This window comes from Ambystoma mexicanum, chromosome 2q (genome assembly GCF_040938575.1).
Source record: "Ambystoma mexicanum isolate Mex_15411 chromosome 2q, UKY_AmexF1_1, whole genome shotgun sequence".
Taxonomy (NCBI): domain Eukaryota; kingdom Metazoa; phylum Chordata; class Amphibia; order Caudata; family Ambystomatidae; genus Ambystoma; species Ambystoma mexicanum.
In genome coordinates this window covers 1,280,919,587-1,280,944,614 of record NC_090924.1, presented here as the reverse complement: position 1 = coordinate 1,280,944,614, position 25,028 = coordinate 1,280,919,587, and the positions used below count along the sequence as shown (strand labels likewise).

Below are 25,028 nucleotides of genomic sequence, written 5' to 3'. Positions count from 1 at the left end.
ATGGTTCACTCTCCTTCATATGTTGACTCTCATTTTCCGACTGATCTTTTACTTGACGTGTGATTGATTTTTCCACTATTGTCGGTTTGAAAAACAAATTACTAATTGTTTTGATCTTTGTACTTTCTGCTTGCTGAGGTGCTATCTTTAGCACTACCTTTTTTTTATTTGTTAATTGATTACTCTCTCTGACAACTTCTGAAGGCATTGTCATTTCTATTTCATTCTCCATGGGCCTTCTTTGTGTGGATGGGCATTTGGCTACCACTGTTCCCCCTTCTTGTGCTTGTTCTTGGCGTTTTGAGGTATTCCCTGATTCCATTAATTTTCTATTAACCCTTTCCATGATTTCAATCTTTCTTTCTAGGGATTCTATTTTTCTATCCCAGTTTTTATGATGGTTACTTGCTCTTTCTTCAACCGCAGTTATATAGCCTTCCACATGGGACATTTTCGTAAACATATTCGTCAAGACTGCGGTGTTGTCATGAATCTCCTCCTTAATTGCTTCATACAATTTACAAAAAGGGGCTAGTGCGATAGTCATCGCGGACATGATCGTTAATATGTCCGGTTTCTTATTTGGTGAGTCTTTTTGAGTTGTTGAGGAGATATCACTTAGACATCTGTTCTTCAGTGATAATTGGATTTTTTCCGGTCTCATGAGGACCCGTGGTGATTCCGATACCAAGATCTCCATAGACGTACTTTTTTCTCATTCTGTTGCTAAGAAAGAACCAGCTGGCCTTATATTGTTTCCTTGTTGGTCCTGATTTGCTCTTAACCCCTCAGTCTTTTTTATAGATGACTCTACTTTCTGGCCCATGTTCAGGTGGGGCTTCGTCCAGGCAAGACGATGTTCACTCTCTAATGGTGCCTTGGCCTGAACCCCTGTAGTACGTGGTGGGCAACCATCTCCTATAGTTTGCTCTTTCTGTATATGGTCCAGGGTGATTCTCCCCAACAGGTCTTCTCTGTCACCTACCTTAAGCACTTCCCCTTTATTTTGTTGCTTCACCTGCTCGCGGGGTTCCTTATCCAAAAGCACACTACTTTTGTCCAGTTGATTAATAGTCTGCCCCGCTGGCAGATTAATCTCACCTTGCTCTTTACTTGTATTCGGTCTACTGCTGATGTGAGTGGCTTGGGGACAGGCTTCTTCCTCGGGTCACCTTTGCTTCTAATATCAACACCACCTCGTTTAGTTGCTGGAGGGGTTTCTTGCACTGCTTCCAGCATCTCTGCATCCGACAATTCCGTGTCCGTAACCAATTTCCTTTTTTGTTGTTGAGTAAAGAATGCCTTTAAGGGGCATGACAGCAGCAGGTTAGGCAACCCTTTTGATGTAACTCGGCGTCTTTTGTTCATCTTTGGGCCCTTACTTACTGTTGCTTGTCCCTTATTTTGTTTCTGGTCAGTAGAGGCTTGTTTCTTGATTGACCCCGCTTTCATAGGGTTTTTAGCCCCTTGTTTTCTTGATTTAAACTCATTTTTTGCCTTTTTCCTTTTTTTTTCTTTGGGTGATGTCTTGGTTAACTCTGAATCCGCTTCTGAGTTTTTCTCGTCTATATCTTCTTCCTTTTCGCTTTCTGTGTCCATGTCGCTATTTTTAATATCTATAATGTGGTCTTCATCTTTATCCGTACTTGTCAACCTTTTGGTCGTTTCTGCATGACCTAATTGGTTATACTGCCGCTCTCTACTGTCTATATGCACCATTGCTTTAATGTTTATTTTGGTCTGAGTGCGATCTGGTTGTGCTGGTTTGTTGTATGGTGCTTTATCTTTATTTTTTGAATGAGCCTCTGCCTCTCGGCTGTTAGTGTTTTCCTGTTTCACATCCTCCTGATGCACCTTTTCATTATGGTCGTAGACGTCCGCACACTCCTCTGTGTTCGCTGTAATGCAACCGGCCACGCCCATACCCGGCTGCACCGCTCTCGGCAGAGCTAATACCGTACCCCCCTCCAACTCACTGAGGTGTCCGTTTGCGTCATTCGTTCCATTCCTGCTCTCCGCCTCACAACATTGTCCCTGCATAGGACCCCGCGGGAGCCGTCCTCTGACCGCCCCCGCCCAGAGTCCACTCACCTCAACGGCGGTAGATGGGTTTCGGCTTGCGGCGAGGGAAGGTAGCTGTGTAGCATCCGGGATTCGATGGCGGTCTTCCGGGTCTTCACTCACCGGAACTGCTCGCTCTTCCTGGACCGCTGGATCTAACGCTGGTGGCAGTTCCTCCACAGCAGGTATATTAGATGGTACTACTTCGTTGTCTAGTCCATTTTCTAGACAATTTTCTTGCACTCCATCCTGGTCACCATCCAGGTCCCGATCTTGATCTTGATCCTGGTCTTGTGAGTTTTTGATACTTCTTAGACAATGCCGCCCCCGGCCCCGACCTCGACCCCGGTCCTGGTCACAGTCCGCCTTTGAACATATGGTTCTCAGTGCTGGTACTTCCTCATTCAAATCCTTCCGACCAGTCTTTTGCGCTCCTTGTGACATCAGTAGTGCTGATTTCACTGATCTCACGTAGGAGTCCATTAGGCTCTGGCTCCGAGTCTGCAGCGCTCCGCGGTGTGTTGTTTTTTTTGTAGGCAACTGCCACAAAAGGCAGCGTGAAGAGACTTTGCTGCAGACTGCCTCACAAACTCTGCTCACCAACTCCGCTTACCGCCCCGCGGCGTGTAGGGGTTCTTGTAGGCAACTCACACAAAAGGCAGCGTGAAAAGAATCTGCTGCAGACTGCCGCACAAACTCGGCTCGCCAACTCCGCTCCGCGAGGCCTTTTTATTTTAAAGCCTGAAGCTGTTGCAAGCAAGTGAGGGTGGTGATCCCTGCATCTGTGAAAGGGGTGTCTGGCAAAGGTCAGTGCGCAATTAAAATATAAGGAAACACTTTCCTAACCTGAATAGTGCCTGTTAGGCCACGGCCCATGCCCTTTTGCAAAATCGAGCCGGGACTCTTACGGGGGCGTGGCCTAACAGCCAGCATTCAGATGAGTGTTGCCTCCTAGTTGCGGCACCAACCCCCTGCCAGGCCACGCCCCTAAGAGCCCCGGCTCGAGCGTGCAGAGCACTTAAAGCCCTGCGGCTTTCCCACACAAAGTGGAGGCAGCATCTGTAGCTCACCGATGGTCCGTTGGGTGAAGCTGGTTTGCAGCATGCAGGACTCGGCTGGAACAGCCATTTGCCGGTGAGTTAAAGAAAGAAATACAGGGCCAATGAGCAGGGGAAAATGGAGCCGAGACAGAGCGCGGCAAGGACGGTGAGCGACGCGGCCCATGGCAATATAGAGAGCATTGCTGAGCAGCGTCCAAACAGGGACTACAATTCCGGCACTACCAGAGATTCCTGCCCGGACTGCCTGCATGCTGAATGGCTGGCCAATCAGCAACCTTATCAAAAGGGCGTTAATTGACAATTACACACTTTCAGTTAGCCCTAATGACTGCAAGGCAGCAGCTTTATGGACTTCACATAACAATAGTGGATTTTTATATAGCGCTTAATGTAAATTCTTATTCACCTCTAAGCACAGTAATAGGTGGTATTAATAGCCAATGTGAAGGCACTGTATTCACGAAGCTTAGAGCAGGAAGGTCAGGGCTGGGGTTTGAACCTCTGTTCTGACGCCAGAGTTTTGGGTTTTGCCCGCTGAGCCATCAGGCTAAGCGAGTTTGCAGGTCAAGGTTGGCCTAAATCTGTTCAAAAGACAACCTGATGCCATACAACAGGCATTGACAAAGCCAGCAGCGTTGACTTTTGTGTAAGCATTTGCCAGAAATTCAACATGTCCATAGATACCCCTCTGTTAGTACATGATATGACAACCATTGCTACCATAGACCCTTTATTGGAAGCACAAGGGCGCATGCGCAGACCATTGCCAGCGCGTGCCGTCAAGCGTTCATTGGCAGGGAGCATCATGACATTGATGGGCACTTGCATCATTCACCAGAAATGGTAAAGCTGCAGCGACAAGTGAAAAGACGCCCACATGGGTGCACAGCCATGCTTTATGCTGTAAAGACACACGATGCTCTGCGCCTACCTCTGGGAACGTGCACTTTATAACACACTTCTCTGGATGCGCAGTACAATAAACCATGAGGGGAAGGGCTGTAACAGTTGTTAATGGCCTGCCAGCATACGACAACGACCCAAGATAATCTAGGTCGATTATCAAGGGTTAACGGCAATACAGACAGGTACAATCCTCCAACAAGGACTTTAGAACAATTAGCACACCTGGATAATCGCTACGCTGCTAAGGGGCAACAGCTGGTGGTGTGAGGGGAATTGTGGGCCCGTGCATAGACAGCAAACAGCTTGCTATGAACACAGGCTTATACTGTAGGTAAGGCCAGCACTCTGAGTATCCTCTTGGTTTTTCACACCCATCGGGGTGCAAATGGGGCATATACGTAGAAGAGCATGTATGCAATGCATTCGCTGATCTCCTCTGTCATATGCCATGTAACATGGCCACAGTTGGCAATTTGTGACTGCACCGCCCTTGCTTAATGAAACGCATGCTTTGATGCTGCAGAGCCATTAGAGTGGTTAAGACTGCTTTGATGCTGCAGTCATCAGAGTAGTTAAGCATTCCTTGCTGTTGCAGTTATCAGAGTAGTTAAGCGCGCCTTGATGGTGCACAATTTTGAGAGTAGTTAAGCATTTATTTGATGCTGCACAGTCATTAGAGTGGTTAAAAGGGCTTTGATGCTGCAGTCTTCAGAGTAGTTACGCATGCCTTCATGTTACACAATTATCAGAGTAGTTCGGCATTCCTTGCTGTTGGACAGTCACCAGAGTGGTTAAGCATAGTTTGATGCTGCACAGTCATCAGAGTAGTTAAGCATGCTTTCACGTTGCACAGTGATCAGAGTGGTTAAGCATGCTTTGGTGCTGCACAGTCACAAGAGTAGTTTCACTACTTCTTGCAAGTATGCACGCATGCAGTGACTCCCCAAGGTTTGTGAGGAAACGACTCATTAAAAGTTTGGTGAAATCACGGCAGTAAATCTGCTGAGATACCACCAAATGGATTTACCTTTACCGCCACTTGGTCCGGAGGAATTACTGCCGGATTACAAGTGGCGCTATACCGGTGCTAGTCACCATTTATGGAGCCCATAGCACTCTATGGGGTTTTTGGCAGAATTACCACCAGCAATAATTCCGCCTGCGATAAGTGTGCCAAAATTGCCAGTGTTGGCATTAAGGTGCCGGAATTACCTCCAGCATTTTGCTTGAGGTTTTTCCCTCACCCATAGTTTGGTGGTGCGGTAATGCAGCGCTAAAGCAGTGGTAACACCGCCGAGCTCATAACGAGGCCCATTTCTCCTCTTACATCTGTTTCAGGTGTTTACCTCAGTGGCCATCTTTCATTGTCTCCACGCTCAGCGAGAAACATGCCAGGAAGGAACACGCTGCTCCGTGGCATTACTCTTGAAAACGGTTTTGTTGCACACTCTTTTTCCTTAGCAGAAATCACAAGACACATGAATCCTGTTTCAGTAAACCGTCTCCACAATTGCGCATGTGTTGTACCGTTATGCCGCAGACGTCACATGCATAGGTATTGGGTACATTTCTCTCATTGAGAGCAATAGAGCGTACACCCCCCATAAGTGATCTGTGTGCACATGACTGCACACGCGGTGCAATGGGCAATGGTTCACTTCCGGTTTCATGCAGAATTCATCAATGTGTTCCATCGATGAGAGTTCAGTCTATCCGTAAATGTCTCCTACCAGTCTTTTAAATCCCCTAGAAGCTAACACTATCTCTTGCTAACCTCCCCAGACACCCTCTGCTCTGCTCCCCTTACAGGTCCGTCCCCCATCCCACCGGTGCTCCCCCCTGGCCTGCTGCCGCTGCTTTTCTCTCTTTGCCCGCTTTCCCTGTCGCTTCCTTGCCCTGCATGTCCAAAACTCCACTACTACTGCTCAGTTACTCAAGCCCTCACTCAAGCGTCACCTCCTTAATCTAGAAAGTTCTACCTACTCCCACATCACTCCTGCCCCCTGACCATGCTTGGTCTGGACACTGGTGTCGGTAACATTCTCCCCATCATTCACAGGGCCACCACCAGATTTTTCTCCCTTCGCTGTACAGCTCCTGACTCAGGACTGCCCCGCTGACCGTCCATTGCTTTTCGACGTCCCTCTACCCAAAGACACATGTTTTCTCAGTAAATAACATGCAATGTAATACAATACCAATGCAGGGGGCACTGCAATACAATTCCATTGCACATTCTGACATCAATCACCGTTTAATGCACTGTCAATCACCACAGTTGACATGCAAAAGCCAGAACAATACAATCTTAGATAGAAAAAGACCTAAAATTGACATCACCACATGACCAGATCCATGGCTTCAATTGATCAAAAAAAGTCTTGGAACTAGTGATATAAGGCCCGAGATATGACATTGAGTAGACACATCATTAATAGGCATGCGAATAAACTGGACAGAAAAAGGGCCAGCATCCCCTCCAGTAGCAGCCTGCATCCCCTATACATCCGCAACAGTGCATACATGCATAGAGCGCAACCTGGGGCATATTGACCTGTTCTTCAACGTGAGGTTCTCAAATGATTCCAGAAGAAAACAACAAGACAAAATAAAGACATTACATGTTTATAATTGAATGATCTGAAGGCTCTTTTTTACGGTAGACTCATCTTTTAGCCAATAACCGTTGTATAATGAATTTCGCATTTATGAATGCTAGACTCCAGAAGGCGGGGGCCACTGGATTGTCCTCCACTTAGTTCTTCTGTTTCTAGAAATGTAATGGTGATAGTGTGAAATAACTTGTTTAACAGAGTTGAGGCTATTATGTCATTCCTTGGTGTTGCTAGGTCTGGAAAAGATCCAGGGCTAAGCTAATGTCGGGACTGACAGGACTCGGGGATAGCTATAGCCTTTTGGTTCTAGCCCTTGAGCTTCTATCCGGGGCTACAACCAAAAGACCCGGGGCTATAGCCCCCTCATCCCCCCTCACCCCTAGCAACGCTGCAATTCTATACTGATATGTTTATTTAATCATCAGAGAAAAGTGGACTTGTAATAAAAGAGTTCGTTCAGAAAGTTACCAAACCCTTCCGGGCCAAATTTAACAAATGATATTGTTGCAACATCTTCATAATTCTGTCCCTCACTCACGAGCTGCATTGTAATGCCAGTTGCGTATTTACCACAAAGACCTGGTTTAGTATTACAGCAGATTAGATGCAATTCCAGATAGGACTACTGGTGCTCTAATGCAAGAAACATATTCTTTCAATGCAGTTTTGTACCATGGTGCAGATGGCACTCGTCAGGTCCTTACCGCTGCTGCAAAAAATCATCCAAAGACTTGTATCGGGGCAATTTTAGTCATAGTGATAATTGCTCTTGCACCAATGGAATGCTTCTGTAATACGATCCCAAATGCTTATCCCTAATACGAATTAAACGGCGCTGCTGATTTAAATGTCAACGCTCCTTATTTTGTTATTAATGGCATTTTTTGCACGGTTTAAAGTGACTTTGCACTGCTGGAAAGTGACTTTTCACTGAGTTTGCACAGTTGCATGAATCAGGGTTTGTGTCAGCAGTGCAAAGTGACTTTCCACCAGTGCAAAGTCACTTTTAACCGTGCAAATAATTCCATGAATCGGAGCCTTGATGGCCATCGAAGCTTGTGTTGGTAAATGAGTTGACCCACTAAGGCTATCTGTCAATTTGCATCTGCATTGAATCTGTGTTGAATGACGTGTGCATTGGCACCTCAGGTGAGCGTGAGTCACATGATACGCCACAGCACGTGCGCATCGATTTACAGGACGAGCCTTTAATACATCGTGCCAGTAAAGACGCGGGCAACTGTGCGCATGTAGTCGGCTGCCCACTGGCGCAGGCGTGCGCGGTTATTTCCAGATTTAAATGATTGCTTGCGGACCGGCGGAAGGGAGCGATTTTCTTTGCGTGCAAACTTTGCAGTGAGACATCAAAGTATGAATAAGTGAATACCCCTTCCTCCAGTAACTTCAGGTGTGGACTGGTGCAAGCTGTACCTTTTGTTACATATTAGAACATATTGAAACGAGAGGCATGTAGTTGGCGAGCAGGCAACTCAGAGAGTTGACTGCTCGCTCCCAGAGCGGTGGGAAACCTGGATCAAGTCCCATCAAGAGGGATATAGCTCTTCCTCCTTTGGACGGTGGCCTAAAGAGTAATTGCAGAAGCGCTTTACAATGGCGCAGTCCAGTAGGAAAACGCTCTGTGACTCAGGCCCTAAATTGGGTAATACCACCACCTATAGAAACTAACAGCAGCACTGAGAAATGAGAGGACATCAACAAGAAGCAGTATATCACATTTTTCTTTGAGAACACTCTAATTACATTTGAAATATCTACACCGAATCAGAACAAATTTGGTCTCAGACAAACAGAATGACATTTCATGCAATCATTGCCTGCAGGTGGGTTCGTCTTTGGCAGTTAGTGTCTACATATTGGCCCTCATTACAACACTGGCGGTAACCCATGGCGCTATTAGCACCATGGTTGCTGCCGGTGTTGTAACAAGTCCGCCAATGTTCAATGGGGAATTACCACCCCATTCCAAGGTTGGCGGGGCGGTAATTCCCCATTGAACATTGGCCCTTCCCCATTCCCATTTTTGCCCCATAGGGCTCAATGGGACTGGGGAAGGCAGTAATTATGGTACCGCAAATAGCCATACCGTAATTACTTCGAAGGGCCCTTTGTGGGTCTCTACTTTAACGGCTGGTCCAGACCAGCCGTTCAGGTCGGGTCCCGCAAAGGGACCACGTAATTTGGCGCTAAGGGTTTAATGGCGCTACAGCCTTTTACGGCGCTGTTAACCACTTAGCGCCGGGGTCGTAATGACCCCCATTGTTTCTAGTTAAAGTTAAGATTCACTTTCTATGTTAAATACATTTTTTAAACTGTTTATACATTTCATGAAATTTGATGTGATCCCTAAAGAAAACACGATTTTTCTGTCTTTCACATATTTGTACATTTTAAGGGACACCAAGACCACTGCGGCGGCGGATGGCAAAGTATAAAGGATTCATACATAACAAAGTAAAAATACATTCATGAGCACAAACATTTCCCGTTTTCCACGCATCTCCCCGGATGTCTTCTGCAGCCCACCAGCATCCCCTGCTCCTTGAAGATCAAGTCCCATCAAGGCGGATGGGCTTTGTTTGCATGTATGTTGCTGTGTTTGCCTCCACTTCAGCATGAACAGCGTTTTCAGACTAAGTGCCTCATCATGAGTTGGGCGGTAAACCCCCGGGGCTATTAGCGTTACTGCCAAACCCACCAGCGCTATTAACGCCAGATCACAGGTTTAGCAGAACGGTAAGTCCCCATTCCCCATTGGTCCCATTTGTGAATTCCCCATTCCCCATTGTGCCCAATGGGGAATGTTCAGCGCTATTACCGCCGGCAGTAATAGCGCCAAACAATTGGCAAAATCGCTGCGGATTTGCCCCCAGCTCAGAGCTGGTGGTAAATCCACCAAGCCTGTCATTTGGCGGACCCTTACATGCAGCGGTAATAACGTTACCACCAAATTTAAGGGTTACTGCCAAACTCGTGATGAGGCAGTAAACCCGCAGTTTTGTACCACAACTCCGGGGTTTTTTGTTCGGTACCAACTTATAAAGTTATCATGCGCCTGATTATTGTTTCAATTCAAGCAGGTGTCGCAGGTTGTGTGGAGCAAGAAAGGGGACACTAATGGCCCCAACCCCTTAGAGCAAAAGTTTAAAAAGGCTTCTCCACACCTCAAATGAGCGCCACACTGAATATTTAGGTAGGTTGATTTATTGTATTGAATCAGAAAATGCCCTTTAAAACCTGCAGTTTTGGTCTAAACTCATTCAAAAGGCCTTGTAAACCAATTGCAGTGAGACGTCCCTCTGCACCTCGAAAACACTCCCTAACAAAGACACATCCTTTGCCCACTAAGACATCCCTGGCTTTACACTCCATGTAGGGCTGGAAAAATTATTTTTCTTTTCTTTTCCTGCATAGAAAAGAGAGAATCGGGTGGAGAGGGGGGATGAACCACAACATTTGCTATTTCCCAACAAAATGAACCAGAGAGCATTCCCCAGGAAACGGCAAATTGCTTCTCTACTTAATCTAATTGATTTTGGAAAAAAAGAAAAAGAATTCGCCAGGGAAGCAAACCTTTGTGCTAAAACTAGTCAATTCCCCTTTGGAGTAATTAAATTAACCAGGCCATAGACCCAATGGGGAAACTGTTGTGGTGCCCTGTAAATGCAAGGAACTGGTGTTGGGTCCCCAGCTGTGAAGAAAGAGGGGCTGGGCCTTTTCCTCCTAAACTCAATTACCACCGACATCTCCGTTAGTTACCCGGCAAGATCAAACATGTTTCTCCTTCCTCAAACAAGCACCGCTCTTCCAGGGAAATAAAGAGCTTTTCCAGTGATAATGCTCCAGGAATAAATATTGTTGTGAACACAATATTTTGTCCTCCCACTATCCAGTAGCTCCCCCACCTATCCTCTGACAGGAGTTGTTTATATAATCATATCATGCCTAGAATGTGCTGGGATGGGTGCTTAGTTGGATAAACCAACATTTTGACCCAACAATGTTTTTTCACTGATATTATCATAGCAAACTCGCCCTGCCACATTGCTAACGGTTTTACGTGTTTTATTCTCAGACGGTGGCATATATTATGTGGTGGAGCTACACTTGAATCTTGCAGTCAGTACTCTGAAATAATCCCTTGCACAACACTGTGGTAGCAGTCACAGCTGAACATGGATTTTCAATTTTTGAAAGGTAGGCCACGTTTTCTCTGAAAAAAATTGATTCTTCCAAGAAGTGAAGATGTCTGAACAAAGTAAAAAACAAGTTTTTAAGTGCCTTTTTCCTGGAGGAGATATTCATAAATATGTAAAATGCACAGAAACACACACACACAAACTATATTATCATAACTTATGTGTGGAGTCCATCTTCCTTTTCTTTGCAAAGGCCTAGAAGGTTATTCGAGGGAAGGGTCCTGGTCATGTGTGATTTGGCGTCTACAGCAATGTTTTTATTTATTTATTTGTAATGCATGCACCACACAATTAATGTCATCTTGTCGTAGCAGCAATAACAGCGTGGAGAATGAGGTAGTTGCAGCATCATTGTGTAGGTGCTTCCTTTGTAGATGGAAAGGAATATATAAGAAAAGTAGGTTTTAAACACTATTGAAAGGATGAGATGCAATTTTTTCTCTTGGGATGCGTGGTACGATGTTTGTATTGGTTCGGTGCATCGAACAAATACTTGCCCCCATATCCACTCTGTAGCATCATTTGTCCTGCAGCCAGAGGTTGCTGGAGACATGCTACGACTTCTTAAGGTGGCGTTTTAAGATTCAGAAAGACACACTGTTAAGACTTGTTTCAATTCGGGTATGATTTAAAGATTTTTAAAACAATTATTTTATATGTCCTTCAGTTGCCTCAACAATGTCTTTTATAAAAAAGCATCTGGTTATTTTGTAATCTTTGTTTTTCATCTCTCAGTTTCCTTCTGATGGTATCTTAAGATTTGTGATTACAATATTTCACTTCTAGTCTGATAGGGTTTTAATTTGATGCTTACAATTTGCCACATGGAGTTTTTCAGTGTCTGGGTTTTCACTTTTGCAATAAGAAAATGATATAAAGATTAATTTTGATCAATCTAATATGATGAATTTTGGGAAAATAAGTGTTGTTAAAAGGGGCATGGTGGTCGGTGAGGAGAAGGTTCAAAATGTTGAATCCTACAAATATTTGGGATACGAAATTAGTGTAAAACGGAATGACCAAGTAATAATAAAGCGTCGATAAACAAAAATGACATCGCTGATGTTGGTGCTGAAGAATTTCGTTTCCAGTAACCTTGATTACAACGTAATTGGTTTTGTGACTCTATACCACCAAAATTTGGTAGCTGCAGTTACTTTTGCTACGGAATGCTCATTTATGCATTTTGAGAGATGGGCACATGGTTTGGAAGGCTTGGTCTGTCGTAGAATCTTCAGCCTATCGACAGCTACTCCTAGGCAGGCAATCTGCATAGAATTTGGTTTGACCTTTCAGCCAAGGTCTCCAGTACATTGATAAAGATCAAAAGGGGATGTTGTATTTGAATATATTGCATGCAGAGGCGGATACAATCCTCTTGATACTAAAAAAGGAAATGTTACAGGACCGATAAAAAAGCTTAACGGAATTTAAACAAAAAAATTACGAATATTTTAAAGAGATTGCATGGTCACTGAATGGGGATGATGGCCTGGGTGTTCTCAGAGTATCGTTCAAGAAATGTGCAATCGCATGGGACTGGGTATGCAATCACAACAACATTAATCGGTAAGAATTTTTTTAAATCATGTTTTACCTATATGTGCCCACAAAAGAATATTTACCAGTTTCCCAATCCAAAAATCTGGAGAGATATAATATATGAATTTGTAAAATTAAATGTATGAAATGTAATGGATGAATTTAATATTTAATGTAATGCATTAATGAAATGAATAAATGTAATTCTGTTAAATGTATTGTGAAAATTTCAATGAACTAAGACACAAAAAACAATACTTTTTTATTTTTAAGTGTGTCTTTCCGTCCATTCTTCCTTCTGTTATGATACTACTGAATATGGTGTCACTGCAAAGTTGATTTATATCTTGGGTGGCATTTTTATCTCACCCTACCTCTTTGGCTTAAAACGTTTTAGTTGACCCTTTTTGTTTATCTTGACATATTGGAATCTCCTCATAGCCGTTCCTCAAAGATTTTCCCCAAAAATGTGCAGGTTCTCGAAATGATTTAATTTTCCAGTATGTCTTCCTTTATGCATTAGCACTGTGTTTGTTGGATTTGGTGCCCGTGATTGGTTCAGGAGGACTTACAGCTGGCTCATGGTATTGTAAGCAGGTCAGCCCCCCTTGTCTGCCATAAGTTACGGATAATCTTGATTGGACCAGACTCGCCTAGCAAGATGTTACTGGTTGGCAGGTGGTGGTGTTGAAACATTATGCCAACTGTTCCGTACCAGTGGCATTACCAGGCTTATTTCAGTGAGACTGTCGATTACTGGGTGGGGATGGAGGTGGCTTGATGGCAAGTTTCTGCCAGAGGCAAATGACTCCAGTTGCCTGTATTTATTTGCCTCCAGGAGCTTACGTTAATGGGTTGGTTGGGGAGACCTCTGTGGAGCAGCTTATTCCACCAGGGTCTCAAAGACTTCTTTCGGCCTTTCCTTCTCTTGCACCCTTCAGTCTATTCCTTCCCATGGGTCTATGGACATGTGTTGGCTGTAGAGGACTCATGGTATTAAATGGGTGTGGAGGCTCTGGGGGGTCTACACCTCTTTTTATAGATCTTGCCATTTTCAACTGATGTAGACTCCATATAGACTCAAGGCTTAATCCTGGATTTCATACTTAGGTTCCAGGATTGGGAAGGCATTTCTTGATAGCTGACCTTAACTAGGATCATGTGACAAGTATTTTACCCAATGATAGTGCCGCACTGCTCTCTTATTACTAGTAGGTTATTCGGTGCATGTGGTGCTACTCTCAGGCAGTGAGCAAAGGGCTAACAGAAACTGGTGGGGGCTTGGGACAGCTCTGGGGTTATTGAGAGTAATTAGTACAACCTTTCAATTGAATTGATCGCAGATCTTTGATGGAGCAATATCAATTTGCCAAACTGGTCTGTCCTGAGAAAGCTTAGAACCCATGTGTGGCCCTATCAGTACTGGTGGCTCCAGCAGTCCACCAAATTGGTTTAATAAAGCAGAATAAATTGATACCAAATTAATGGCCAGAAACAAAAAGTGAGCTGTAAAGCTTAGGTGTGGCACAGCAAGGGGGGACACTGTCAAGAAATAAAAGTGGATGCGTGGTGCAAGGGAGACAAATAATTGGGAAGTTGAAAGACCACAACACTATACAGTGGCATCAACAGACCTGACCCCCGCTTAGCAGTTGCCTCCTACTGTACCATGCGGCATGACACGCTATGTGATAATGCGCCCTACGCTGGAGACTCTGAAGCCATCACCTCCAGTATCACCACACATCCTTAAACAAGTTCCTAATCTCACCTTGGAGAAAGGTGTCACTTCACTGCACAGGAACTATTTGGACAGGATTGTGTAAAAAGGTACGCTAAATTGTGTCAAGAATCCAACAGAATCGACCACATAGATTCCAAACACCTTTCAGTGGCGACCGCATGAGCACTCTGCAAACTGGGTGGATGGTGCGGCAAACCGAATGGCCTATGCGCACACCGACCTCTGTGCTCACTTGTTGCCATTTCCACACAACTGCCACCTACCTCCAGTTTAGGAGATGCTGCTGAGCATGGGAACGGAGCGGATGCTTCTGAGAAACGATCATACAGATTGCTAGTGCTTTGTAAGGCTAATGCTAAGCCTAAGGTTCACGTGGTGGATTTGCACTGTCTTCTGATTTGCTAGTAATCTGGTATAAGGGCGTAAAATAATCTTCTGAGATGACCCAGATGGTGGGACCGTAACATGGTTTTCAGCAAGGTCAAAGACTGGGATTCCCTTTAGGAGGCTTGATTGGAAGACGACAAATTTTACCAGTGTTCTTACCCGGGAGTTCAGGCTAAGATCTGAGTTGTAACCAATGCCCACGTTTTTTAACATGGTCTTGGTGCGTACTGATTCGCCATCTGTATTTGAGACCGGGTTGCCCCACCCAGGTCTCAGTATCAACGGGGCCCTTATAAACTGTGGGAAGCTGCTGGCTCAGACCCTTGACCTGGAAGTAGATTTGCAAGTGGTTGATGTAGGAGTGGAAATGCAGGTGGTATGTAGAGTAGTTCCATGTGTTTTCAGCATCAGGGGGAGAGCGGTGTATTCCAGGGGACATCACAAGCCACAGAGATGGCTAGGTATGTGAGGCCTCCAGGTCTCTGTAGTCATAGAGATATGACTGGAATGATTTCAGAGCTGTTGATCAGATGCTGCCAAAGGAGGGTGTGTTTTCCAGCCCTGTCAAATGCCATCGAGAGTTGTACTGGAATGGTCAGGAAGGTACTTACTTTCATCTATTGCATATGGCAGAATGCCCCACGCGACTACCATTGGCGTTTCAGTGCTATGGACTTGGCAGAATATGGATTGGCATCTGTTTAGACTGGCGAGGGACTCAATTTAAGCCTGGAGTTGGGCTGTGGGCACCTTTTCTTGCTTCGAAGGGAGGTGGCAATGAGGTATTGTTTTTTTTTTTACTGGCTGAGTCTGGGGGGCATTGGCTCGTTTGATCTGCTAAGACTGAGGGGGGCATTTTTCAGAGGGATTATTTTGGGAGATTGGAGACTAAATTTGATTGAGGCATGCTGATGAAAAATGTAATTGATAGATCAGGAAGAAATAATGCATATCAGTCACTTATGAAGTAAGATTGGATAAGTAATTCAAATTAGGACGTAACCACCTTCTTATGCCTGCAAATGCTTGTAACCATTTTCGTAAGTTTATGCGCCCACATGCCTTAGGGTTGGATGCTCACCCACCACCCCCAACACTAATCATGGATTCAAGTTCAAAAAAGTAACCCCACTAGAAGTGCAAAAAATCATATCCCCCCCTCAAACCGTCAAACTGCAAAGGGGACAGCTGCCCCTCACAGATCATAAAAGATGCAGCAAGAGACCTTGCACCCTTCATTTCGAAGCTTATAAACATGTCATTCTCCACCAATTCGGTACCTAACAATTTGAAACAGTCATGGGTCCTCCTGCTACTAAACAAACAGACCCTGGACCCAGCCATACCCACAAACTACAGACCTATCACAACCGTTCCCTTCCTCTTAAAGATCCTGGACAGAGTTTCCTACTTGCAAATTCAGCATTACCTAGAGGCCAACCAATTACTTGGATTACGTCAGTCTGGCTTCCGGCCCCAACATGGAACTGAAACTGCCCTTGTTGATCTTAAAAGTCAGATTGACGAAATCAAAGATAAGGGAAAGGCTGCCATCCTACTCCTCTTAGATCTCTCTTCAGCTTTCGACTTGGTCGACCATAAAATACTTTGCAACCACCTCTCCTCTGCTGCCCACTTTTCCCCCTCTGCCGTCTCGTGGATACAGTCCTTCCTGTCCAATAGAACCATGAGAGTCTTTTCTCCGGTGGCAGCAGCAGACCCCATCCCCATCACTTGTGGTGTCCCGCAAGGCTCATGCGTCTCACCCACCCTATACAACATATTTACAAAGCCCCTCTTTGATAAATTGGACCGTCTGGGTGTCACCTACACAAACTACGCGGATGACACCCAGATACTCCTCACCATCTCGGGCAATTACAATACTGATGTAGCCAGGATCAATGAAATCTTCTCTGTCATTCAGGCATGGATGGCCACACATGGCCTCTGCCTGAATGACGAGAACACTGAACTTCTCATTGTTGGTTCACCAGGCAAGTTAATTCAACCGCCTCAGCTACCGCCTACACAGGAAAACTAATTAGAGCTTGTAGACCATTTCTTTCCTCTAACAGTTGCCTCACGCTATCCAGAGCTCTTATACAATCTAAGTTAGATTACTGTAACAGCCTCTACCTAGGGGCTAACCGAGCGGTAATCAGTAAACTCCAAGTCCTTCAAAACAATGCATTACGGGCAGCGCTAAACATTCCCAGGCATGAGCATATCTCAGCCACTAGAACTTCATGTAAATGGCTCTCTATCCAACATAAAATTGATCCAACAGAAAATGCTCTGCCTCACTTACAAAGCCCTCAACCATCTAGCCCCTCCCTACCTTACTAATAAACTCACCTTGAAATCCTCCATCAGAACCACAAGATCTTTCAACACCTTATGTCTCACAGTACCTAGATTTACCTCTAAAAGATCCGGAGGCTCGAGCTTCACTGTCCTCGCCTCCCAACTCTGGAACTCCCTGCCACTGAACATTAAGTCATCCAAATCCTTCCTGTCGTTCAGGAAACTTGCCATTGGATGGCTTCTGACTAAAAGTCAACCTCTAAGCTTGACTTAGCTAGAAACTGTACGAACTGCACATGTCTCATTTTTGTTATGACTACTCCCTATTACCGCCACTTTCTGTATATTTTGTATATAACTGTTGTCTAGTATCACTGATGATCACAATGTACTGTGCCATGAAGCCTGTACTATACCATTACCGCTATTACCGCCACTGACTGTACATTTTGTATTTAACTGTTGTCTAGTATCACTGCCTACTACCATGTACTGTGCCTTGTAATTTGTACTAAGCGCCCTTTTACTCCCGGGTCCGGAGCGCTATAGAAATAAAATAAACAAACAAACAAACAAATTTAATAATAAATAAATAAATGTTCAAGAAAGCCTCAATCACAAAAATGTGTTATGATATTGCCTATTACATGTTTCTATTTACGGAAATGTGTATAATTGCCAAACTAGTATTCGTGCTTGCTTCTGTGTCCAGTGCTCCGTGCATAGCTAATCTTCCGCACGGCTGGGTAGAGCTATAGGCAGCTTTATTGATCACCATCTTTCCCGGTGAAATGATGAGATTAGACAGAGAATTTCTCCCATGGTGCCACCCACTGAGGGCCTTCCACTGGCCCTATGAAAGAGACCATGTGAGTCTTTAAGTCCTACTATATAACTCAGGCTGTCAATAACTGTCTATTTATCAACCTACTGTCAGAATTTCAAACCCTCCAAAATACTTCTTATGTTCTCATGCATGACGCAACCACTCCAATGTTTCTAACAGTCAGAAATGGCCTCATTCGTGTAATTCATTCACTAAAGGTCATTTCCAACATGCTACATTCTTCATAGTAGCTCTATTCGTTTAATGGATAGGGGAAGTGGGGGCATGTGGTTGGCATGCCCCTGCTTTCTATGAAAGAAACACGTACAAAAGCACACAAAAAATAGAACAAAAATAGTTTGACCAAAAAAAGAAATCATTAGTAGTAGTAGAGGAAATTAAAATGTCCCTTTAAACGACCCTCCCAAAACGTGGACTGCTCCCATTTGAGGGTATCAATAAATAGATGTGTACTGCATTATAGACACTGTACAGCCTGCCAATACAACTGTGAAGCTCATCTGAAACTGATGTTGACACCTACAGAACAATAATGGCTGTCTTTGCCTCTTCAAATCAATGGAAAAATACATCACTTTCCTTTGCTCTGTTTAAATGTTTCTGTTTCCATTAGTAGATTATGCTCAGTAAAGGTTTAAGTCACTTCACTGTGCAATGGAGCCTTGACACCCAGCTGTCATGTTTCCCAACTTCTGGAATCCAGGAGTCAGGGGGTACCATGAGGACTGCTAGAGTGTGTAGCTTTGGGAGTTTTGCTTGGGGTCTATTCGATGCAGCTTGAGTACATTTTCATCTGATGCGCTTACTGGGGAAAGTTCTTCATTATAGTGGCAACTGGGATGGGCTTGTGAACAAGGCTAGACTGCCTATCGGAGACTATATCAGGGAAAAGCAGTGAGAATGTTGAACGGCTTCAAAAAAACATGATGTGAGAAGGAAAAGTGCCCAGAGAAGAGTAGAGCAGAGAGTATGGTCCTGATGAAGTGTTGTTTCTAGTGTATACACTGTGGGTAGAGGGTCAGTTAAACAAAGGTTGAATGGGAGGGAAGGTGCATTCTGGTTTATGGAGAATACATTGAGTCTGGAAAGCACAGGACTCCACAGAGGTGGCAGGGCTATTGCCCTCATTTTGCCAATGAGGGACATATTAGCATATTGAAAAGAAGACTGCTTCTGAGAGAAGACCTGTTGGTGGCAGGTTAGACTCCCAGAAGAAACGCGTATCAGGGATTATGGGGAATGCACTAATTCCAATAAGAGTTGGGAAACCAGAATACCACATATTTCACCCGTTGTGCATCTTCATATTCCGTACCTTGAACATGATTAGCAGTGGACAATCAGTCAGGTAATGCCACCCATTGTGGTAACCGGTGACCAAGAAGGACAAGCATATCTTAGAGTTAAGGCGATGCGTTGGCAAAATGTATCACCATAAGCAAGATTATTGAACTATTGCACAATTTATTTAGGAGAGAAAGTTATCCATTCTTAATCTTTACTGACAACAATGTGTTAGTAAAGAAATGCAGAAGAACGACTTGGAGTTGAACAGTGATATTCCGAATGTATTGGGCTCTAGAAAGAGTCAATAGAGGGATAATCAAAGGAGTAATGGACATATGTGGCAGAAGGAGGTGGGTAAGAGCGTCACTTGTGCATTTTTCGTGTTACTATACCATTGGGCCACACCCTTAGAGGTGAAGAGCGGAACAATGGCTACTCCAAGGGGAGCTCCAACTTGAATGGTACGGGCCAAATTGGTGCAGTGTGAGGATGAGTAACTCCAAAAAGAGAGTGACTCTGAATGTTGATGTGAGGAAAGTGGCGAGCATTACCAGTGTGAAAGTGATTGATATGCTCAAGGCTTAGTTACCAGAACAACAAAAGAAAGTCTAATTAGGATTTCCCAACCCAGTCAAGTGAGAACATGGGATGTGCAATTCTGCTTAGGCAAGTAATGGAAAGATACAGAACTTCAATAGATTGGCCCTGGTGAAGAATTGATATTTTCATTATATTTCTGAGTTTAGTCCTTTTGTAATTGAGGTGTGTGTGGGAGAGAAGGTGCACGTGTGTGTGTGTGTGTAAGCGAGAGACAGGAGAGAGGGGGGGAGAGACAGTAGAAAGGGACGAGAGAAGAGAGGGAAGAGAGACAAGAGAGAGAAGAGAGAAAGAGTGTGAGAGGTCACAGGCTTCCCATTTATTAACTGCGCATTCGCGAGCCAGAACGAGGCCCACGCATGCGTACGGCTACGCGTCTTGCTCCTTAACAAGAGGGAGAAAGAGAGAGAGAGAGCTTGAGAGAGAGAGTCTTCTAGGTGTCCATAGTCGCATGAGGATCATTAGGAATAACGTCAAGACAATTAGTGCAGTGGGAGCAGATTCTAGGGTTCTTTCTGTGCAATGTGAATTCCTCTTCAACTCTAAAGCTTACTAGTGCAAGTGTCTTCACTATCCTACTTCCTATTTTAGGAAAGAGGGAAGTTCATAGAAAGCTTAAAACGCTTCCAGTGAGGAGGGCATGGCTTGTCCACGGAAATGGTGGCCACATTTTCCATGCGCTCCAGCCTCTGGAGCCCAGGTGCCGCCCGCGTGTCCAGTGGGTCTTGGGTGGAGGGGGCATTACTGAGCACGCTGCAATATTACACGCATTCAAGAGTGCATGGATATGGGACTTAGTAAAGTCTCAGAAATAAATCGCTACGATGGTCCTGGTACATATTGTGAGCCTTTATTATAACCTGACACCCCGAAAAGAAAATAGCACAGTATCCCACAGTGCATGGAAAATCACCCAAAATATACGGAAAATATGACAAGCTGATTTGATAATACAGAGGCAGCACACATGGGGACCGCCACTTGGGTGCACACACCACTGGATATTGTGTACATTGTAAGGAAGCTAAAGATAAGGTTAATAGCTGCCAATTATCTCAAGCCAAGGAGTCAGTTGTCAGCCACCTGATTTCAAAATAAGCTTCTTGGCTACTCAGCAGACAGCTGAAACACTGGTTGCCCACAGTAAATGTTACCTGCATGCATTCATTTTGTTTTACACGTGTCAACACGACCGCCCAGCTCTTATCCAAAAGGAGCTTCCCCTTGCAGGGCCTCGACTCCCTTGTAAGCGTCTTGTAAAGCAGCATCCCGCCTTCAGCTCAGACACGAACATGAGCAAACTTTGTTTTCCACTTCATTTTCTACCCCTCTTTCTCACCTCCAGTGCGAGCTTTCACTTCTTTCCATACAGTGCCTGATAAAGTCTTCTCTCCTGTGGACAAAGAAAAAGCGCACTGTAGTGGAAGGAGATAGAAACGCCCCTTCAAATGGACATCTACCTGGATGCCCCGTATGAAGCTCGATCCCCGCACATTTTACAGTGGGGGGCTCTAGCTAGGTGGTGGGAGGTTGTTGGGGTGGGGTGCTTTGCTGCGGGAGGGGGCATAGATGAAGAATGCATGTGTGAGAGAGATTGATTTCATGTTTCATGGGGTTATTCTTGCTCTCAGGGTTCAATTGCTGGGCCCATTGCTGCCAGCCAGTCTGGGAAACAAGATTGGATTTGCATTCTACATCTCATGCCTTCTGCCATCTCATCCCAGACCATGTCCTTTTCACGCAGACACTGGCCCCACCATGAAGGGCCATGGTTTGGCGTGGCAAACCCGGGCACACAGGTGGGCATGTCACACAAATGAGTATGTCTTTGTGGGACAGGAAGGACAGAAATCAGTGCCTTTTTGGACACTCAAGAGAGAAGCGCTGGCAGGGATGGGCCTGCCCCCCACCATGATTTATCTCTGCCTGAAATCAACAAGCTTGACAAACATTACCGTGGTCACTGCTCTCAAATCTTTACTGCAGGACCAAACTATCTGGGTTGGCAGCTGGTCATGGGACATTTTGACTTCTGCCAAAGTGCCCACACCTGAACTAAACTGCATTAAATCCATCGAATCCGGACAATTTGTCCCTTCTCCCCAGAGGGGAGGCCCTCCCTGTGAGGCTAGGGAGGTGAGAGTGCTCTGCAAGACCTTCCCTAGGGGTCTGGGCAAGTGGGACGTCACTGGGAGGGACACCCCTCTAGGGGAGAAGGGCTCCCAGTTCAATGATGACCCCCCTGAACGGACTACATTGTCTGCCTAAATGGGACTTGAAAGAACTGTGGGCACTCCGGGAGGAGCAGTCATGCTGTGGTCGTGCAAAGCAGAGGGAGGGTGTGCATGAGCTGCAGCAGACCTGCCACACGTGGAAGAACTCTCATGGGAGAAAGTGGAGGACTGTAAGAGGGTGCAGGTGGAACCCAGAGGCAGGTGGGAGCAATCTCCCGGAGTGTTTCTTACAGGAGGTGGCTGAGCCGCACCCCAGCCGTTCAAGCAAAATGCTCCCTGACCCCCTCAGCAGAGCAATGTCTGTGTGAGAGAAGAGAGAAAAAGGAAGCAAGTGAGATACAGAAAAGAGATATGGAGAGTTAAGAAGTGAGTGAGAGAGGGAGGATAGGGATGAAGAAAGACATACAAGAGAGAGCCTATGCCGTGCGATTCCCTTTCAGCTGCTCCATGCCGCACATTAGAAGTCCGGCCCTCTGTACACAGCTTCAAATGTGCATTCGGCCCTGCACGAAAACCAGTTGTGCAACCCTGATGTAGACGTACATTCACTGCCTGTGATATCACTTCCCACTGCATGCGCCAGAGTGCCCCCACTTTTCTTTGTAGGACTCGAGCCCTGATAACCAACGCTCAGGTGAACCTGGAGTCGGCCGCCATCTTGATGGCTCCAAGTCAAGACTTTTTCAGAATGTTTGCAGCCTTTTTTTTAAATCTAAGCCAAAGCTGTAGCCTCTTCAATGTTTCAATACCAAATGACTTCATGCCTGCAAGTTATTGGGCCTGAGTATAATATGTCAGTGTGCAGGCGTGGGGAGCAACCTGGTCAGGTATCTCTCTGGCCGAATCTATTGGACTTTGCCGATATTTGTTGTTGCTGTTTTTATCTCTTTTTCCGCACAGAAAGCGGGGGATATCCGCCGCAAGCCCCCCTTCCGCCCTGCCCCCCCCCCCCCTTTAAATGCATTAAACAAATTTACCATCTGTGGTAAAAAAATTAAGAGGTAAAGCCCTGTAGAAACAAACCCCTGTGTTGGTGGAGCATACGTTATCCACTCTGCCTCAAGAATAGGATTTATTAGTGACTATGTTTCTAGGGAGTCCAGCTTATTAATGAATTGCCGGAAACTTGCTGCATTGTTACTAGCTGGACTAGGAATCAGGAGCTCAGACTCATTCTGAAGCAGCTGACTTCTGTAGCTTCTGGCCCAGTTTTTGAATCTTAATTTTAGATTTGCAGTTTTAAGCTTAAATCTCCCACTGGAAAACTTCGATAATCCACAAATTTTACGCCTCAATTCCTTTTTCTTATCACGAATATTAATGTTAGAAATGTGCGTACGCTTACGCACTTTCCGATATATGGTATTAATGGCAGAATAAAATGCAACCAAAATAACCCCAAAGTTTTCAGGTAAAAACACTTCATAAAAATCATCACATGGCATGTTGGCTACTTCAGAATGTAGATGTGAGTTAAAAACATCAGCAAAACGAGGATTCCATTTACATCTGTTGTCTCCTGCATTAATCTCTACTATAGAGGCCCAGTTAGTATTCATACTAGAACCTGCCATTCACTTTACTTCCCATAACGCAGTGAATGGTATATGATCGCTCTTATAGATCTCTAGCACTTTAAAGAGAGAACATTCCACGTACATGCTTTCTGTAGCAAATATGTAGTCTAGGATCGATGCAGTTGGGCCCCAACAGCACGTGAAGTGAGATGTTATATCCCCACAGATGTTACTGTTAAATTTGCATGATCCTCATACATTCATCAAAGCCAACCAATCAGTTCCTCGTTGTTAGGCCTCTTTTTTGTAAAACATTGATCGCTGGCGGGGATCCCCTTCCTGGTCACTGCAAAAGCGATGAGAATACTATTTGAATCGCGGGCCGACAGCTAACTGTACGATATTGAGGATATATGATTTAATAACAAAGCTTTGGATATTTTCAGTGGGTTCCAATAAACATTAATAAGAAGTGAATAATTCATGTTACATTTCATAGACTCCCATATAATTCCTACTGCTTGTACAAAAGAGTTATCACTCGACAAATTATTAACTGCAACTTCCATATTATTCCTAACAGTAATTAGTAACCATCCAGGCAGGCAACCCTTATTTCCTTTTAAGGCTTGGTTTAGCAAAGTGGTAAAGCCATATAAAAGGGGATTGTCCCTCAGCCACATCTCTTGTACCAAAAAAAGGTTCTACTTATTCAAACGTAATGAACCTTTCTTAAATAAATGCACACAACCCCGAGTATTGCAACATAAAATATTAATGGGCTGGTTCCTAAAGTTGTTGTGGTGTTATATAGGTTTTAGAGGGGCCTGGCTGCAAAACGGTAGCTACCCAGGCCCAATCATTTGTTTCTGCAGCAAAAGGTGCGGCTAAAGGGGCCTGATAGAACACCCTTTACCTTCTGGCAATGAACAGCAACAACAGATTTGCTGTTGCCGAAGCAAAGAGATTCTACCAAGTGTACTCTACTCTCACACTACGACCTGAATGAAGAGTTTTTCTTAAATCATAGCGCAAGTTTAGAAGGAATGGTACAGCTTGTAGTAGTGTCTGGACAATCGTTGATCGAACGTGCAAATGCACAGAATCATAAACAAAGTTATCAATCATAAATTAGGGATTGACTCGAACGAAGATCGATTAAGAATCACTTCTTTATCTAAAGAAACTACTTGTTGAAGCAGAACCCGGTGTAAGGTGGACTTTGGTATAGCAAATGTTGTTTTGCAAAGAGAAAGATGAAGGTATCAAACTCAGAATATGCTGACCTCTAATTAGAGTGATGTGCAGCATTGCTTGCTTCTGTTCCAACTGACAGAATGTAGACTTTAGAACTAGTTTAGACATGTCGCTTCCTTTACTTTCTACTTTGTTTGTTGCCACAATGTTCAATCAATCTGGATTATTGAAAGGATCCTCCCATTGGAGTAGGTCGACAGGTTCAACAATAAGTCTTCATCCTTGTTAAATTGCTAGTCAATATTGGCTGTAGAATCAATCAAGCTAATATCTTCGGAAAACTCAGTTAACAGTTTAGCCTCCTTGGAAATGTTATTATCGGATCACTTTCAAAGCATTTGTAGGTTTCCTATTAGCCGCCATCACTGGGTCATCTTCTGCTATCTCAGATGTATTAGAGGAGTCAGTAGATTGCGTAGACATTTTCTAGACCTGCAAAAGTTAGAATG

The 25,028-nt window shown here is 44.6% G+C and overlaps 1 protein-coding gene across 2 annotated transcripts in view; it reads right to left on the bottom strand.

The window, feature by feature from the left end:
* TMEM108 (transmembrane protein 108) overlaps positions 1-25,028 on the bottom strand; it is a 1,101,397-nt gene that overhangs the window by 1,055,965 nt on the left and 20,404 nt on the right. Inside the window, exon 2 of one of the 2 annotated variants that reach the window (XM_069648703.1) lies at positions 20,911-20,964. The exons of the other annotated variant lie outside the window; for it this stretch is intronic. The gene's annotated coding sequence lies outside the window, so the exon portion shown is untranslated. The remainder of the gene's footprint in view (positions 1-20,910; positions 20,965-25,028) is intronic. 2 annotated transcript variants of the gene reach the window in all.